At 42.8% G+C, this 19,512-nt stretch overlaps 1 pseudogene; it reads left to right on the plus strand.

The window, feature by feature from the left end:
- The window catches only part of LOC122922029, a 129,433-nt pseudogene that overhangs the window by 96,743 nt on the left and 13,178 nt on the right, over nt 1-19,512 (plus strand).

Raw genomic sequence — 19,512 nt, forward strand, 5'->3', positions numbered from 1 at the left:
AAGTATGGAAAAAAGAAAATAGACTTCTCTTATATTTTTTTTTTCTATCTCTGGTCCTGACACACACAAGGTATTGCACAGATGTCAGAAGTTACTGCAGACACCCTTCTATAGAAAAAAGTATGGAAAAGTAAGAAAAAAAAATAGCTATATTATATTGCTGCCACCACACACAATAGTCCTTAAAAGGATTTTGGGTCTTTGAAATATGTTTCAACTAAATAGATTGCAATCACACTCCCTACAGTATCTGTCCCTTCCTAAGCACAGCTCTCCCTGACTAATAATGAGGAAAACACGCACCCTGTGTTCCGGCCAGCCAATCACTGTCATGCCAGTAATCAACAAGGCTACGGGATTACAGTGATGGCAGTACTTACCTGCACGTTTATTGGCTGCATAGCAGCCAAGAAACGTGTGGGGAGGAGACTCTAGCATGGCACTCGAGCACATGCAGTACTCGGCCGAGTAGCGCTATGTGCCGAGCATAGCGATGCTCGAGCCGAACATCAGTTTGGCCGAGCATGCCCGCTCAACACTAGTGGAGACCCATCATACTGAGGAGACTTCCCGGCGAGTAGCCGTTTTTGTACATAGGGCGATTGATTTTGTCTGTGAGGCATCCTCTGTTGACAGGCAGGGGAGATATGTTTTTTTATATGGTAAACTCGCTGGGAAACTATGTATTTTGGCCTTTGTCTATATTCCACCTCCTTTCTCCCTATATGCACTTAACTCCTTGTTTACTTTTATAGAGCAATGGCCTGAATGTCTCTCGTTAGTTATTGGGGACTTTAATTTTGTTCTTAACCCTACTACAGATAGGATCTCTATGGGGGAGGGAATGCCATACTCTTCCCCGGGGGTCGCCCTTAGCTCGATTCTGTCAGGAATCCGGCTTTGGGGACGGCTGGGGAAGTTTAGGGCAGGGGAGAACAGCCTACTCTTCCGTAAGCAAATCTGGAAAATCTATGTCCAGGATAGATCTGGCCTTAATTAATTAAAAATATATGAGATATTCAAAACGGATGAAATATGAGACCAGGTGCCTCTCGGACCATATGCCTCTTTCCCTTGAGTTATGCATGGCTGATGATAAAGATATGGTAAGACCCCCATTCAGTAATGGACAATCATGAATTAATACAACAGGAAAATGTGCGCTTTTGGGAGATTAATCATAACTCAGCTAAGACCCAAGTAGTATGGGATGCATTTAAGGCCTTTATGAGGGGAATTTTTGTTAGTAAATCTCTAATTTAAGGAAAGGCTATAGTATAAAAGCAGTGTGGCGAAACCAACCTCGCCACTGTGTTTTGGAGGGGGCTGTTTACCAGCCTCCTGCCCTGGGATTATGGTCCCTTAAGTTATTGGGTCTTAAGGCACTTGGGACGGAGCCCTCTGTCCCTGGATTGCATCCTTTGCCTTACTTGCTTGGATGAAGCACATGGTGAGAACAATAGATAGCGGCCATTTTAGCTCACAGACACTGTTCTGACTTTTCAACACGGTGCTATCTTGCCTGTATTTGGTGCACAGAGACATCATTCAGTAGTTTGAAACTACCAAACAGGGGACACATTTATTAGTGACTATTTTCGGTATAACTTGTATATTTTCAGTGTAACTGTATCTTCCAAACTACTGAACGGATGTGGGTGAATTTTGGACATGTGGTTCACCCAGATCCCCCGGTTCCGAGGATATATTGGTTATGGGGTTATTGCATGTTTTGGGGTTCCTGTGATATGTTTTATAAAACTGTATTTCTCTGCCTTTGATGATTATATTCGCCCTTGTGTTCAATAATCATCATCGGCAGAGGGGAGGATTTTGTGTGGGTGTGTTTCTATTGTCCCATTGTCCCATTGTGTGTTTAAATGGTGATGTCTGTCCTGTTGTCTCCACATGTGTATTGGCGATCTCCCCTTTGTCCTGAGAGATAATTGGATTGCCCTCGGTTGTCTCCCAGGCAGAGAGGAGGAAACCATGATGCATTGTGGGGATGTGTTGTATCTGTTCTGTATTTGCAAAACTGTAATAAAAACCAGGCTGGGTGTGCCAGCACAGGAGACCACTGCTGACCCTCAAGACGGAGCCTTGTCTCGTTATTGGGGGGATTCCCTGTATGCTGTTGGAGACTGATTGCCAGGAGTGTAAGCTGACTGTACGCTTTTCCTGTTCGTCTGCCGGCAGCTATTTGCGAGGTTCCAGCTTGGAGTGCTATTTTGTATCCAGTTCGGGAGGTTGGTGTTCTGCAGTAGCTGTGCCTGTCTCCCAGAAAGGGGCATATCGCATAAACGGATTTTAACCCCTTGTCTGCTGAAACGGTCCGTTACAAGCAGTGACAACAGCCATGAATGACTTTTTAAGAATACGATAGAACTAAATAAAAGAGCCATGGAGAATGCAAGTCAAGCATATTCTGACTTTTTGCTTGATAAGGACCAGCATAGGCTATTTTTTAAAGGTCAGAAATATTTTACTGAATCAGGTCGCCTGGGAAAAACTTTGTCGAGGGTGATCTCTAATCAAAATTTAAAAAAACCTGATGGGTAGCATCCGCTTAATGGTAGAATTGTTAATGATTAAGAGTCTATAAAGTGGATTTTTTTAAATCATTTTTCAGATTTATATAGAGCAGATGCTAATATTACTGATGAAATGATGGATTCCTATTTGGATGCTATTTACTTTCCAGTTCTTACAGATAGTCAAAGAGAATTGCTTGAGGCAGATTTCTCCTTACAAGAAATAGAGGCTGCAATTAAGACATGTTCTGACAATTCTTCCCCTGGGTCAGATGGATTTCCATATGAATTCTATTGTAGATATAGGGAAGTTATCCTTCCCCGCCTACTGCAGGTATTTGTTGACTCATTAAAGGATGGGATTCTACCAGAGTCAATGACAGAAGCTGTAATAACTTGAATATTGAAAAAAGGTAAGGATCCTTTTGACTTGGGGTCATACAGACCTATATCCTTACTTAATACTGATGTTAAAGAGGACCCTTCACCTTGAAAAACAATGTGAACTAAGTATGCTGTCATGGAGAGCGGCGCCCGGGGATCTCACTGCACTTACTATTATCCCCGGGCGCGCCCTCCGGTATGTCTCACTCTCTAAGTTATAGTAGGCGGTGTCTGCCCTTGTCCTGTGGGCGTCTCCTTCTCCTAGGCTGCAGCGCTGGCCAATCGCAGTGCACAGCTCACAGCCTGGGAGAAAAAAAACGAGAGCGGCACCCGGGGATAATAGTAAGTGCAGTGAGATCCCCGGGCGCCGCTCTCCATGGCAGCATACTTCATTCACAGTGTTTTATAAGGTGAAAGGTCCTCTTTAAGCTTCTTTCAAGGATTATTACTACAAGACTCTCTAAGGTTGTCTCTTTGGTGATGCACCCTGACCAGAACTGGTTTATTCCAGATAAGGGTACCCATTATAATCTTCATCGATTGTTTACTAACATTCAGTCTCCCGGGGGGACCTCCAGCTCCATTCTGTCTTTGGACGCTTCCAAGGCCTTTGACAGGGTGGAGTGGAGATTCCTCTGGAAGGTCTTGGGTAGGATGGAGTTTGGAGACAGATTTATAGATATGGTCAAATTGCTGTATAGATCTACTTTGGCGAGATTGAATATAAATGGGAGTTTGACAACATGTTTCATTTTGAATAGGGGTACTCGCCAAGGCTGTCCTCTCTCCCCATTGCTATTTAATATTTATATTGAGCCCCTAGCCCTGGCTGTTAGGCAAGACTCTAAGATTGAGGGGTTGGGAGCAATGGGGGTGGAGGACCGCATTTTTTTTATACATGGATGATGTTTTATTTTGTATAGATCATACTAATACAACTTTTCCAAGACTTATCCATTTAGTTAATTCTTTTGGCAAGGTTTCTGGCCTAGATATAAACTAAACTCTTATGCCAGTGGACAGTTTTGTGCTCGCTACTGAAGGAACTTCGACTATGTTGAATGTTTCTAATTCTTTTCAATATCTGGGCATGACTATAACTCCCGAGACTAAAGATTTTGTACAGCTTAATTTGATTCCATTATTAACTAAGTTGAGGTCCAAAATTGGAATATGGCTCCGACTTCCTTTGTCCGCAGCTGATAGTCTCCCTGGTTAGGATGGTGATTTTGCCCCAGCTCCTCTATATTCTCAGGAATTCACCCATATGGATAGAGGATAGGTTTTTTAAGCTTATCAAGAGAATTATTTATGATTTGTTGTGGGGAAGAAAGAGGGTAAGGCTTAAATTAGAATATTTATATAAGCCCTTGGATCAGGGTGGATTGAATCTTTCCTACTTCAAGGGCTATTTTATAGCCAGGCAACTTTGTCTATATTGCGAATGGAAGAAAAGTGTATTGGATCTCCGTATAACAACATTTTCACATTATTGGAATTGGGTCAATTAACTAATATGCAACAGGAGTTTAGAGAGGCTAAAAAATTACTAAGGCATGGGACACTATTAGAAGATGGCTGGAAATAACAGGATCTCTTCAGTGTACTTCCCTCTTGTATAATTTTCAACTACAGGCTTTAGATAAAATAGCCGACGACTAGTATTGGCAAAAAAATATTTTATATATAGCACAAGTGGTGAAGAATGGAGAGATAATTTTGTTCTTGGGGTAGCACAAACTGAGACTATGGTTGTTTTTTTGGGGGGTTTTGATATTTTCCATTACTTTCGGCACTTCTAGTGTAAAGAATAAATCACTGTTGGAGATGGATATCTTTACCTCCTTAATGAATTTCTAGGGGATCTACACTACAAGGTTAGGATTGCACACTTGTATGCATTTTTTTATTAAAGGCACTATTTAATAAAACACCATCACCAGGACAAGGGGCCTGGGAAGTTGATTGTCCAAGGATCCAATTAGAGGGATGGGCAAATATATATTTGAATTTGAGTTCAATATCACATAATTTTAGTCACCTAGTGATGCAATTTAAAATTCTACATAGAGTATATGTCACGCCTTTGTGGCTCAATAAATGTAGGTTAAGAGATAGTTCTAAGTCTCCACGGTGTGGTCTTTTTGGGGGTGATCATTTACACATGTTCTGGCTTTGTCCAGAATTAAAGGAATACTGGCTTGACATTAGTAACTTTATTAATCAGAAATTTAGACTTCTGATTCCATTTTTGGTTGAATGTTGTATATTGAGTGATCTCTCTAAGGTAAATTACCATAAGTATAGGAAGATTCTTTTGAATAGAACATTGTTTTTGGCGATGCTTCTGATTACTGGAGTTTGGTTCTCACGAGATGTTCCAAGCTTGAATTCTGGGAAAAAATCTATGAGAAGGTCCTATATAGGCAAATAAATAGTCAGGAGAAGTGGACTAAGATATGGGAAGCCTTGATTTTATTTTATTTTTTTCTCACTCCTAAATTTTTCCATTATTGCCTATCTGAGTAGGATTATAGAGGATATAGAGACACATCGAAAGGTTAGGGAGGGGTGGGAAATGGGTGACTATGGGGAATTGAAAATAATAACAAATTCATATTGTAATATGGAATGAAAAATATAATGGTTTGTATGTTTCTTTTTATTAATTAAAAAAATAAAACATTTCCTCCATCCAGCTTTATGACCATTGTACATTCAGGTGCTGCAATCATCACTGATTTATGACATGCCATAAAGTGAGGACAATCCTTAGGGATTCCAGATTTCTAGGACATGGACATATCATATAGCTGCCGCCATTCCTGACACCCCCTACACACAAGAGTTGGCTTTTTGTGATGACATGTATGGATTTTTTTCTAATAGTCGGGGACATTTTCTCTCCAGTCACAATCTACAGATTTTATACAAACGCTCTGTGGACGCCTCACTCACCTCTCATTTTCTTATTCTTACAGATTGGCTGATAATGGTCTACCAGACACTTCCTGCATCCAGTTGGCATCTGTAATAAGGAATAACCAGTCCCTGAAAACACTTAATCTGTCTAATAACCGTCTGTCTGGTCCTCACTTCAGTGACTTGATGGAAGCTCTGTCCAGTCCAGCCTGCAGGATAGAGACATTACAGTGAGTATAAGAGATGTGTACAGGACTGAGACATGTGGGGCACAAGTTATACATAGATTATATGCTCCACACCATTGTTATGTCTGAGATAAACTGCTAACTGCTTCTTGACATGTGACTTCTCCAGTGTCGGACTGGGGTGCCTAGGGCCCACCAGTAAAATTTATTTTGGGGGCCCACCGTACAGATACATCAAATATTACCTGCTCACACATCAGCAGGATGCTACCAGATGATTGAATATGGGGGCCCCTGCAGCAACTTTGAGAAGGTAGGTCCTCAAGGGGAAAAGAGGACACTGGTAGCTTTTCTCTATGACTAGAAGTCACCTCGGCTCTGATCGTGTCTATAATAATAAACTGGGTAGTTTCTTTAATAATCTATCAGGGGAGGTGTTTTATATGAACATGGGCTGGTTGAGGGGCTGTACATTGAATATATGTATGTAGTGCAGTCAGTCTACTGTGTTATGTGTCACTTGTGCAGGGGGTCGGAGACTAGGGGCCCACCAGGGGATTCACCTGTACCCCTGTGGGCACAGTCCGAGCCTGACATCAACCACTAATGTCTGACAAATGCACCAGGTCCAGTTGTGACAGACGCCACAATCTGTATATAATAAGTGTCTTCTGTGGCATCAGTTGTGGTAAATCCATTCTATAACTTGCAGCCTCCAGATGAAAATGTAAATCTGCAGCAGATTTATCATTTTCTCTCCACATTAATGATAAATCTGCCCCTGTTGGTCCTTTATAGAGAGTCTGCTGACTGGGGCGTTGCTATGATGTCAAAAGACTTGGGGACCAAGCCCCAGTGGTGACTGCATATATGAACAGGACGATACAACACCTCGTGCCTCTTACATCCAGTGACCTTGTTGTTATGTTCTCTTGCTTCTACCCCCAATACTGTGCCCGCTCTGCTCCCCAATGCCCTCAAATACTATACTGCAGAAATAACAGTGCCAGACAGGTAGTCCACAAATGCTCCCAAATGTCCCACTAATAGTAATTCTTTCCCCTGGTACTCTCATTAGTAATAGTACCCCCTACATTGATAATGCTCCTTGAGAGTGCCCCTGTTGCAAGTAGTGACCCCATACTAGGATTGCACTGGGTATCAAATTTTCAATACCCAATCAATACTTTTGTATCCGGATCGATATGATACCGGGATTTGCTATTTTTCTTGTAAATTTTGTTTTTATTAATAAGCATAATAAAAGCGATAAAAGCTTACAATAGTATGGAATGAGGTAACAATCACCATTACAAATACATCAACTGAGCTTAAAAAGTCATTTAATGAGCAGGAAACTATGTCAATTTTGCAATCATCTATACCCAAAATCACATCAACAAGGCTTCAACAGTCACACTATAAGCTAATCTCTAGGTGGTACAGAACTCCTGTTCTTTTGAACAAAATCAATCTGCTGGAGGTGCGGTGGTGGGGTTGGTTCCATTACACACATCTGGGATTTGCTATTTTTCGATACTGGGCTGTGCTACTGCACAGCCTATTATCAGAGAACATGGCAAGCACCACCCTCAGCACGCACCATGTTCTCCTGAGCAGCACAGTGGCAGCTTCCGACCGGAGCCCCAACAGTGTAATCGCGGGGCTCCGAGCGATTACCATGGCAGCCAGGATGCTACTTGAAGCCCTGGCTGCCATGGTAAGCTCCCTGCTGCTGTGTGCACAAAGCACAGGGCAGCAGGGAAGGTGTAACGTCCTATTCACCCTAATAGAGTTTAACCCCCCCACCAAAATATTGAAAATTGAAATCACTGGAATCTCAAGACAGGACCTGCGTTCCTCCATTATGACGTTACACAGGTCCTGTCCTGAGCTTCCAGTGAGCAGCTAGTGTTCACAGTGGCACCATCAAATGGAGGAGGCAAGTTCTTTTTTTTTTTTTTTTTAACACAAGTGGGGAGGGAGTTAAAGGCTGTACTAATGAGCGCTCCACAATAGAAGCATTAATTGGTAACAGTTCATATAGGAAAATACCGGCAATTATTATTGGCGGTAGAAAAAAATTACTGGCATCGGCAAGGGCACTTATTTACCGGCTAGGCTGGTGAGTTATCGGTCGGTTGGCAACCCTAGCTACATGTGAAGATGCCATAAAGTGAGGACAATCCTCAGGGATTCCAGATTTCTAGGACATGGACATATCATATAACTGCCGCCCTGCCGCCATTCCTGACATCTACCACACACAAGAGGCGTCTTCTAGTGATGACATTTATGGATCTTGCTAACAGTCGGGGACAATTTCTCTCCACAGTCACAATCTACAGATTTTATAATAACGCTCTGTGGACGCCTCACTCACATCTCATTTTCTTATTCTTACAGATTGGCTGACAATGGTCTACCAGACACTTCCTGCATCCAGTTGGCATCTGTAATAAGGAATAACCGGTCCCTGAAGAGACTTGACCTGTCTAATAACCATCTGTCTGGTCCTCACTTCAGTGACTTGATGGAAGCTCTGTCCAGTCCAGACTGCAGGATAGAGGAATTACAGTGAGTATTAGAGATGTGTACAGGACTGAGACATGTTGGGCACAAGTTATACATGGGTTTTATTCTATTTTATACTCCGCACCATTGTTATGTCTATTAAATAAACTGCTGGCTAGAGTTGTCCCGATACCAAAATTTTGAATTGATTTTTTTGATACCATAAAAGTATTGTGATACTCTATACCATGCAAAAAAAAAAAAACACAAAAAAGGTGCATGCATTCCGCATTTTATGGAATGTCCGGCCCATAGTAGAACAGTCCTATCCTATTTTCTGGGGGACCGTGGCGAATCGTGCTGTTTCTATTATAAAAAATTTTTGTTATGGCGTTCACTGCATAGGAAACATTTTTTATGTTTTAATAGTTTGCACTTTTACGGCGTGGCAATATGTAATATGTTTATTTTTTTATTCTTTATAAATTTTATATATATATAAAATTGGGAAAGAGGGGGATTTAAACTTAATATTTTTAAGTTTTTGTTTGTTTTTTAAACTTTTTATTTAATAACTATTAGCCCCCTTACGGCTAGAACCCTTGTCTTATTCACCCTGATAGAGCTCTATTAGAGTAACTAGGATCCTACACTCTCCCTGCTGCCCTGAGCTTTGTGCACACGGCAGCAGGGAGCTTACCATGGAGGGCTTCAGTAACGTCATGGCTGCCATGGTAACCAATCATAGCCCTGCGATTACACTGCTGGGGCTCTGATCGGAACTGCCACTGCCACCAATGAAGAGGAAGACTGCCATACTCACATACAGATCTGCTATACACACATGGCAGTGCCATACTCACATACAGCCTTCTACACCCATATAGGTCTGTTACATACATACAGCTCTACTACATACATACTGTTCTGCTATACCCATACATCTCTGCGTAGGACCTTCCTCTCCCATGCGCTAAACGGATGGTTCTCCTGCCTCCCGGCTCTCACTGATCAGGCAGATCTGTATGTGCGCTCTGCCTGATCACTATTGAAGCATTTAGGGGTCTGGCCATGCTGGATCCCCCTGACTGCTGTTTATAAGACACTTTTAGCAAGATTTTTTCTTACTAAAAATGCATCTTATAAAATGCCAAATACCGTAATTCTGATTTCCAGTGATGTGGTCCCAGTCATAGGAGAGATCAAAAGTATCTGCATTGTAAATGTATTCTCTGGGACTTTGATATTGATGGCTTGTCCTCAGGAACAATATCTGACTGGTGGGGGCACCCTGCCTATCAGGAGCTTAAAGAGGCAGCAGCGCTAGGTGAGCACTTAGGTGCCAATTTATTAAGAACGACGTTTTAGAATAATAAAGCCCCACAAGAAAATTTTGACTAGCACATCCATAAAGCTTGCAGGCAGGCAGCTCATCCTAACAGGTTCCTAACACTAACAGAACTGCCTCTCCTGGGCCTAACCTAAGCCTATCTGTGGAAGCCACCTTGATGCCGGTAGATGGGCCCGACACACGTATGATCAAATATGTGCGCAAAGAACTTCCATTTTTCATGTATAGTAGGTATAGTACCACTGTAATCCAGAATAATCCCTAATTCTGGGTGCTATTATTAGCATTAATAAAGCCCTAAACTGGTGGTAAATCCGTTGGTTATAAGTCGCAGGCCTCTCCTTAACTTCGGGGCATACATCGCCAGTCCTAAGTGTAAAACAGCTTCTGAGCCACCCTACATTTACACCTTTTTCAAAATGTGAAACAGGCATAAAAAATGGTAAATGAAACTGGTCTGCATCCACCATACACTGTACCGCATTGTAATACCAAACACATCCACCATACACTGTACTGTTCTGTAATACCAAACACATCCACCATACACTGTACTGCTCTGTAATAACAAACACATCCACTGTACACTGTACTGCTGGCATACCAAACACATCCACCATACACTGTACTGCTCTGTAATACCAAACACATCCACTATACACTGTACTGCTCTGTAATACCAAACACATCCACTATACACTGTACTGCTCTGTAATACCAAACACATCCACTGTACACTGTACTGCTGGCATACCAAACACATCCACCATACACTGTACTGCTCTGTAATACCAAACACATCCACTATACACTGTACTGCTCTGTAATACCAAACACATCCACCATACACTGTACTGCTCTGTAATACCAAACACATCCACCATACACTGTACTGATCTGTAATACCAAACACATCCACTATACACTGTAGTGTTCTGTAATACCAAACACATCCACTATACACTGTACTGCTCTGTAATAACAAACACATCCACTGTACACTGTACTGCTGGCATACCAAACACATCCACCATACACTGTACTGCTCTGTAATACCAAACACATCCACCATACACTGTACTGCTCTGTAATACCAAACACATCCACCATACACTGTACTGCTCTGTAATACCAAACACATCCACCATACACTGTACTGCTCTGTAATACCAAACACATCCACCATACACTGTACTGCTCTGTAATACCAAACACATCCACCATACACTGTACTGCTCTGTAATACCAGACACATCCACCATACACTGTACTGCTCTGTAATACCAAACACATCCTCTATACACTGTACTGCTCTGTAATACTAAACACATCCTCTATACACTGTACTGCTCTGTAATACCAAACACATCCTCTATACACTGTACTGCTCTGTAATACCAAACACATCCACCATACACTGTACTGCTCTGTAATACCAGACACATCCACCATACACTGTACTGCTCTGTAATACCAAACACATCCACCATACACTGTACTGCTCTGTAATACCAAACACATCCACCATACACTGTACTGCTCTGTAATACCAAACACATCCACCATACACTGTACTGCTCTGTAATACCAAACACATCCACCATACACTGTACTGCTCTGTAATACCAGACACATCCACCATACACTGTACTGCTCTGTAATACCAAACACATCCACCATACACTGTACTGCTCTGTAATACCAAACACATCCACCATACACTGTACTGCTCTGTAATACCAAGCACATCCACCATACACTATACTGCTCTGTAATACCAAACACATCCACTGTACACTGTACTGCTCTGTAATACCAAGCACATCCACTATACACTGTACTTCTCTGTAATACCAAGCACATCCACCATACACTGTACTGCTCTGTAATACCAGACACATCCACCATACACTGTACTGCTCTGTAATACCAAACACATCCACTGTACACTGTACTGCTGGCATACCAAACACATCCTCTATACACTGTACTGCTCTGTAATACCAAACACATCCACCATACACTGTACTGCTCTGTAATACCAGACACATCCACCATACACTGTACTGCTCTGTAATACCAAACACATCCACCATACACTGTACTGCTCTGTAATACCAAACACATCCACCATACACTGTACTGCTCTGTAATACCAAACACATCCACCATACACTGTACTGCTCTGTAATACCAAACACATCCACCATACACTGTACTGCTCTGTAATACCAGACACATCCACCATACACTGTACTGCTCTGTAATACCAAACACATCCACCATACACTGTACTTCTCTGTAATACCAAACACATCCACCATACACTGTACTGCTCTGTAATACCAAGCACATCCACCATACACTATACTGCTCTGTAATACCAAACACATCCACTGTACACTGTACTGCTCTGTAATACCAAGCACATCCACTATACACTGTACTTCTCTGTAATACCAAGCACATCCACCATACACTGTACTGCTCTGTAATACCAGACACATCCACCATACACTGTACTGCTCTGTAATACCAAACACATCCTCTATACACTGTACTGCTCTGTAATACTAAACACATCCTCTATACACTGTACTGCTCTGTAATACCAAACACATCCTCTATACACTGTACTGCTCTGTAATACCAAACACATCCACCATACACTGTACTGCTCTGTAATACCAGACACATCCACCATACACTGTACTGCTCTGTAATACCAAACACATCCACCATACACTGTACTGCTCTGTAATACCAAACACATCCACCATACACTGTACTGCTCTGTAATACCAAACACATCCACCATACACTGTACTGCTCTGTAATACCAAACACATCCACCATACACTGTACTGCTCTGTAATACCAGACACATCCACCATACACTGTACTGCTCTGTAATACCAAACACATCCACCATACACTGTACTGCTCTGTAATACCAAACACATCCACCATACACTGTACTGCTCTGTAATACCAAGCACATCCACCATACACTATACTGCTCTGTAATACCAAACACATCCACTGTACACTGTACTGCTCTGTAATACCAAGCACATCCACTATACACTGTACTTCTCTGTAATACCAAGCACATCCACCATACACTGTACTGCTCTGTAATACCAGACACATCCACCATACACTGTACTGCTCTGTAATACCAAACACATCCACTGTACACTGTACTGCTGGCATACCAAACACATCCTCTATACACTGTACTGCTCTGTAATACCAAACACATCCACCATACACTGTACTGCTCTGTAATACCAGACACATCCACCATACACTGTACTGCTCTGTAATACCAAACACATCCACCATACACTGTACTGCTCTGTAATACCAAACACATCCACCATACACTGTACTGCTCTGTAATACCAAACACATCCACCATACACTGTACTGCTCTGTAATACCAAACACATCCACCATACACTGTACTGCTCTGTAATACCAGACACATCCACCATACACTGTACTGCTCTGTAATACCAAACACATCCACCATACACTGTACTGCTCTGTAATACCAAACACATCCACCATACACTGTACTGCTCTGTAATACCAAGCACATCCACCATACACTATACTGCTCTGTAATACCAAACACATCCACTGTACACTGTACTGCTCTGTAATACCAAGCACATCCACTATACACTGTACTTCTCTGTAATACCAAGCACATCCACCATACACTGTACTGCTCTGTAATACCAGACACATCTACTAAATGTAAGAAAAAACTGTATTTCAGCTCACCAGCCGTCCTCCTTTGTCATGCACGGGTCCTGAACCAGGAATCAATCAAAACAGGAGAAAAAAATCCAGCAGCAGGCTCAGGATAAAATCACATTTCTTTATTTCTTCATTATAAAACACATAGGCTGACCAGACAGGCAAGGTCTACGCGTTTCGACTGTACGTCTTAATCATGACTACATTGTGTTATCACACACTCTGGTTTAGAAAACATCTCTTGTCATGAGGCGCCCCCAGCCAGGTGCCGAATAATAATCCGCTCCAAGCTAGAGCTGCCTCCAATGGCTCTCTTAAAATGCTCCTCAATTATAACACAACAAAAAACCGGAGCGAGTCAGAACTCATAGATCAAATCATATCGATTATTCATACCCTTCGGATTTCTCGTGTTCAGTGTAAAAATCCAAAAGGATTCTCTATTTACCAGTCACCTGTTTATGTCTCCTCCGGATTTAAACACCCTTTCTATAGCCATGACACTCGGGCTTGTCTAGTCACCCTGATGAGCATCTCTAAAATGTCTAGATAGCATCAAGACTTTCAGCAGTGTGAGATTGGAGACATCCGACAAGTGCTTTATTCTTCTAACTCTGAGGCTGTGTGAGGTGCGTCCCACGTATTGAACGCTGCAGGCTTTGCAGGTCGCCAAATAAATGACATTATTCATGTTCCAGTTGATGTACGATCTGATCTTGAAGACCTCCTCGATTACACTGGGTTTGAATGTTTTACCCACTGTAATATATTGACAAGTTTCACAAATACTATGGCCACATCTGTAACTGCCCACAACATTCAGCCACGTGGGTTTGCCAATATCCAATTTTTCTATGAACAAGCTCGGGGACAAAGCGGAGTACAGAGTAGGTGCTCGTAGGCTCTAAAATTTGTCGCAAGCTATCATCTTGAAATAAAATGGATAGATATTATCTGATAATACCTTGTATCTGCTGAAACTGGTGACTGTAAGAGGTGACAACCCTCTGTCTGTTGTCCTCACCTTCCCTCCTCACTGTACTATGTGTAATCATTGCCTCTCTGTTCACATTTTACTTTCTCTCCTGCCTGCTTCAGAATACATTCACTGTATACTCTCAAGCTCTCAAACAGAGCTGTTCCTTCTGACTAAAATATTGAATCTTCTGAGCAGGTTCGGCAGACTCTAATGGTCTCACCTTAGGGAATGCCTTTTATTACATGTTTCGGATGGCATGATGAGGCTAAAAGCAGGTTGTTACCGCTTGTGTCTTTTCTATAATTCCTGCTAACCACCACCTTGCCAGCCTTATTTGACAGATTAATGTCCAAAAAAGGAATGTCCTCTGAGGACAAATGATATGGATTTTATAATGAAGTAATAAAGACATTGGATTTTATCCTGAGTCTGCTGCTGGATGTTTTCTACTGTTTTGACAAACACATCCGCTATACACTGTACTGCTCTGTACTTGGTGAGCTGTGAGGAGGTGACAGCGCTCTCCTGAGCTCCGGTGGGTACAGCTGGGAGGTGCCAGGAGTCGGACCCCCACAGATCTCATATTAATGATGTGTCCTGGGGATAGGACATCAATATCCAGTTCCTGGATAACCCCTTTAAATAATTCAGCAGACCCCTATATGATAACATAAAGATTCTGATGATCCCTTTAACACCTTGTTTGGATGAAAACACAATCAGTAATGTCCTTTATGTCTGAGAAGAGCAGCGCAATCACTAATACCTGCCCCCCGCTGTATAACACATAATGGGAGCAGTGACAACCCCCCCCCCTGGAGGCAGTGTCGGACTGGGGTACCTAGGGCCCACCAGTAAAATTTATTTTGGGGGCCCACCCTACAGATACATTCAAATATTATAAATAATCTAACAAGTTTGTTATATGACCATAGGCTGGTTGAGGTGCTGTACATTGAATATATGTATGTAGTGCAGTAAGTTTAATGTGTTATGTGCCACTTGTGCAGGGGGTGGGAGACTAGGGACCCACCTTGCTCAGGGGCCCACCGGGGGTTTCCCCTTATCCCTGTGGGCCAGTCCGAGCCTGCCTGGAGGGGCAGGAACATCTGCTTCTATCGGGCGGATTATGGATCTGAGCAACTCCTAGGTTATACAGAGCTGTAATATGTACATGAGCTCTTACCACCATAAAGTGCTCATTTCTGCCTGGACTACATTACAGCTATATGGCGGTATTATTACTGATGACCCTACCTGTAATTTACTTAGAATGGAGACTATTACTGCTTGTTATCAATAAGTAATAATCAATACCAGCAGAATCCAGAGAAAACCCTGAATGTAGTGTAATGTCTACTAATAATCCATCCCCCAAATAACTGACTGAGCGAGGGCAGAGCCACAAGTGTCCTGTAGTAATGTGAGGAGGAGAATGGGGGCCACAACAGATGGCGGAGGAAGGAGAATGGGGGCCACAGGGACCACAATAGATGGTGGAAGAAGGAGAATGGAGGCCACAGGGACCACAATAGATGGTGGAGTAATGAGAATGGAGGTCACAGGGACCACAATAGATGGTGGAGTAAGGAGAATGGAGTCCACAGGGACCACAATAGATGGTGGAGTAAGGAGAATGGAGACCACAGGGGCCACAGACTGAGGGCCACAATAGATGGTTTAGGAAGAAGAGCTCTCAGCAGCTGATGACGCTGACACAATTTCCTCCAGCTTTATGACTATTGTACATTCATGTGCTGCAATCATCACTGATTTATGACATGCCATAAAGTGAGGACATTCCTCAGGGATTCCAGATTTCTAGGACATGAACATATCATATAGCTGCAGCCATTCCTGACATCCACCACACACAAGAGGCGGCTTCTAGTGATGACATTTATAGATTTTACTAACAGTCGGGGACATTTTCTCTCCACAGTCACAATCTACAGATTTCATACTAACGCTCTGTGGACGCCTCACCCACATCTCATCTTATTATTCTTACAGTTTGGGTTATAATTGTCTACCAGACACTTCCTGCATCCAGTTGGCATCTGTAATAAGGAATAACCCGTCCCTGAAGAAACTTGACCTGTATAGTAACCGTCTGTCTGGTCCTCACTTCAGTGACTTGATGGAAGCTCTGTCCAGTCCGGCCTGCAGGATAGAAGAATTAGAGTGAGTATAAGAGATGTGTACAGGACTGAGACATGTGGGGCACACGTTATACATGGATTTTATACTATTGTATGCTCCGCACCATTGTTATTTCTATGAAATAAACTGCTGACTAGGGTTATCACGATACCAAAATTTTCATTTGATTTCGATACCATAAAACGCCAAAAAAGCTGCGTGCAGTTGTAAGTCGTGTACCGGGGTGGGCTCCCCAGGATACAGTGAAGCCACGAACAAGGAAAGCAACTCTGACACCGGCTTTTGCAAAAACGGAATTTTACTAACACATGATAATAAACACAACCACAAATGCTGGTCAGTTAAAATTAGTTTACATACACCCAGCCCGAAGGCTGAGACCTCTGTTGCACAGAAAGGCGCCCCCTGATGGATGCCAGCAGAAATTTTGCGGTAATTTACCTACTGGCGGGCACAACTAAAACTGTCTTGCCTTACCCATTATTACCCTGAAACAAACACAAACAATTGGTTGGGTGCTTAGTATGGGCTGGCCTGCGGTACAACACAACAGTTCACAATCTTACCATGCTCTATAAAATTCTCCCTCTCATAACTAGTCTGTTAGCACGTGCCTGATTATTACTCCTGAGCACAACGCTCAACTGGATAGAGTTTGTGGGGGTGTTCATCAGCTCCCAAATGTGCAATGTCCCTTTTAGTAATGGAGTCCTTATAGTACCAGTAGCAACTCCTTAGACCAGTAGCAACTCTTTAGACCTGACACAAAGCAGAGAGCCTAAGTCTCTAGGCGCCAAACTGCAGTGAGATGCGTGCACGATCTTACCGACCCGGGTCTGCTCATTAACCCCTTGCAACGTGCCACTCACATACTCCTGGGGGATCCTTTACCCCTCCAATAGTTATCTACGATTATATGTCCCTCTGTTAGAGTAAGTAGTCGTGACGCCAGCTGCACTAAAGCAGTGGAAGCACAAGGCTCCCTTTGTAGTGATGGTATAGGTGGTACCCAGTGTAGGAAGGCCAGAGTGGTGTTAAATAGGCCACAATATCCCTTGAGATGTTGTGTAGCACTTTGTCAAGGTGCGCCTACCTGAATATGGGTGGATCCCAGATGCAGTGTGGTCCGAAGCAGTACAAAAAGGGTTGATAACTTGGATGGCGTAGAACAAAGTTGAGTCCAGACTTGGTAAACGATTTAACAGTTGCTTTACTTGTAATAAACGGTAATCCATACAGTTTCCAGACTTTGCCTTGGTTTCCAATATGTTTCAGCAGGCATGTGGCAGGGAAATACTCTCTCTGCATACAAACGCCTCTCTGCTGTTCCTCTAGGGAGTAGCTCTCTTCGCTCAGCTATGTTAGCAATGGTAGTCTGTCTCTTACTGTAAGCAATCCTAGAAACTTCTTCTTGTCCTGGCATTGAGTACCTCAAACTCTAGCTTTAGCTTGGATGAAGGCAATGCAAGCCCAGGAAGGGACATGCTGTCATGTAGAGTTCACAGGCAGGGCCTGTGGTCCCAGCAGAGCAGTCAGTGCTCTGCTGGCCTGCACACAACCTCTCCCTTAGGAAGGGTGGACTACAACTCCCACTAGCTAACTAAACTCCTCCTCTCTCTGAGAGAGGGATAGAGACTGGAAGGAAAAGTTCCAGACTCTGCTGGTGCTCTGCCAAGTGTTTGCTTCCACCTGCTGGCAGATACATGAACATAACGGTTTTACATGAATAATTATGCACATTATTAAGAGATTATATAAATTACATCAGATTACATGAGTTAGCCTATAGGAAGTGGTAGCGAGGTGTCAAGGAGTGGAAATGGCACTTCGGGATATTACATTCCCCCTTACTTAAAGGCAAGTTGCCCTCAACTTCTGCTCCGGGTAGATGTAGGTACCAAAAAAAGACAAAGTGCTGCAAAGTGCTAAACATAATGTTACTAACATAGCAATGGCTATCACAGGGTCTCTGCCCATTTGAGTAGGGGGTCCGATTACAGTTTCCCTCTCAGGTATAACCATAAATAATAAAAAGGTGGTAGAGTTGAGCGGACACCTGAATGTTCGGGTTCGGCCGAACTTCACAAAAAATTTCGAGTTCGGGACCCGAACCCCATTAAAGTCAATGGGGACCCGAACTTTGGAGTACTAAAATGGCTCTAAAAAAGTCATGGAAAGGGCTAGAGGGCATCAAAATGTGGTTAAGAGCATGGCAAGTGCTCTGCAAATAAATGTGGATAGGGAAATGACTTTAAATAACATAAAATACATAAAAATAAAAACTAATAAACTTGATCTAGGAGGACGAGGTCCATATGGAGTAGGAGGTTGAGGATGCGGCGGTGGAGGAGGTAAAATAATTTTAATTAGGGTACACCCCAAAACATTGGGAAATATAACCTGTGATAACCCCCTCCAGTCGTGCTAAACACACGTTCAGACAATACACTGGCTGCACGGCAGGCCAGCACCTCCAAGGTGTAAAGGGCTATTATCAGCCCCCCTTTTTGCCTCCCGCCTCTAAACATCTCACCGCACTATGGCTCCCCCCACATCGCGAGCATTCATGCTTAAATTTGCATTTAACCTCGAATCGACAACTTCCTCCAACTTCCAATTGCTCGTCATTCCGCAGCCAAGCAACTCCCCCAATACCCGATACGCCTCCCCTTATAGCGTCCAAGTAACAAAACAGCACCAAACAATTCT

This window comes from Bufo gargarizans, chromosome 11 (genome assembly GCF_014858855.1).
Source record: "Bufo gargarizans isolate SCDJY-AF-19 chromosome 11, ASM1485885v1, whole genome shotgun sequence".
Classification (NCBI taxonomy): Eukaryota; Metazoa; Chordata; class Amphibia; order Anura; family Bufonidae; genus Bufo; species Bufo gargarizans.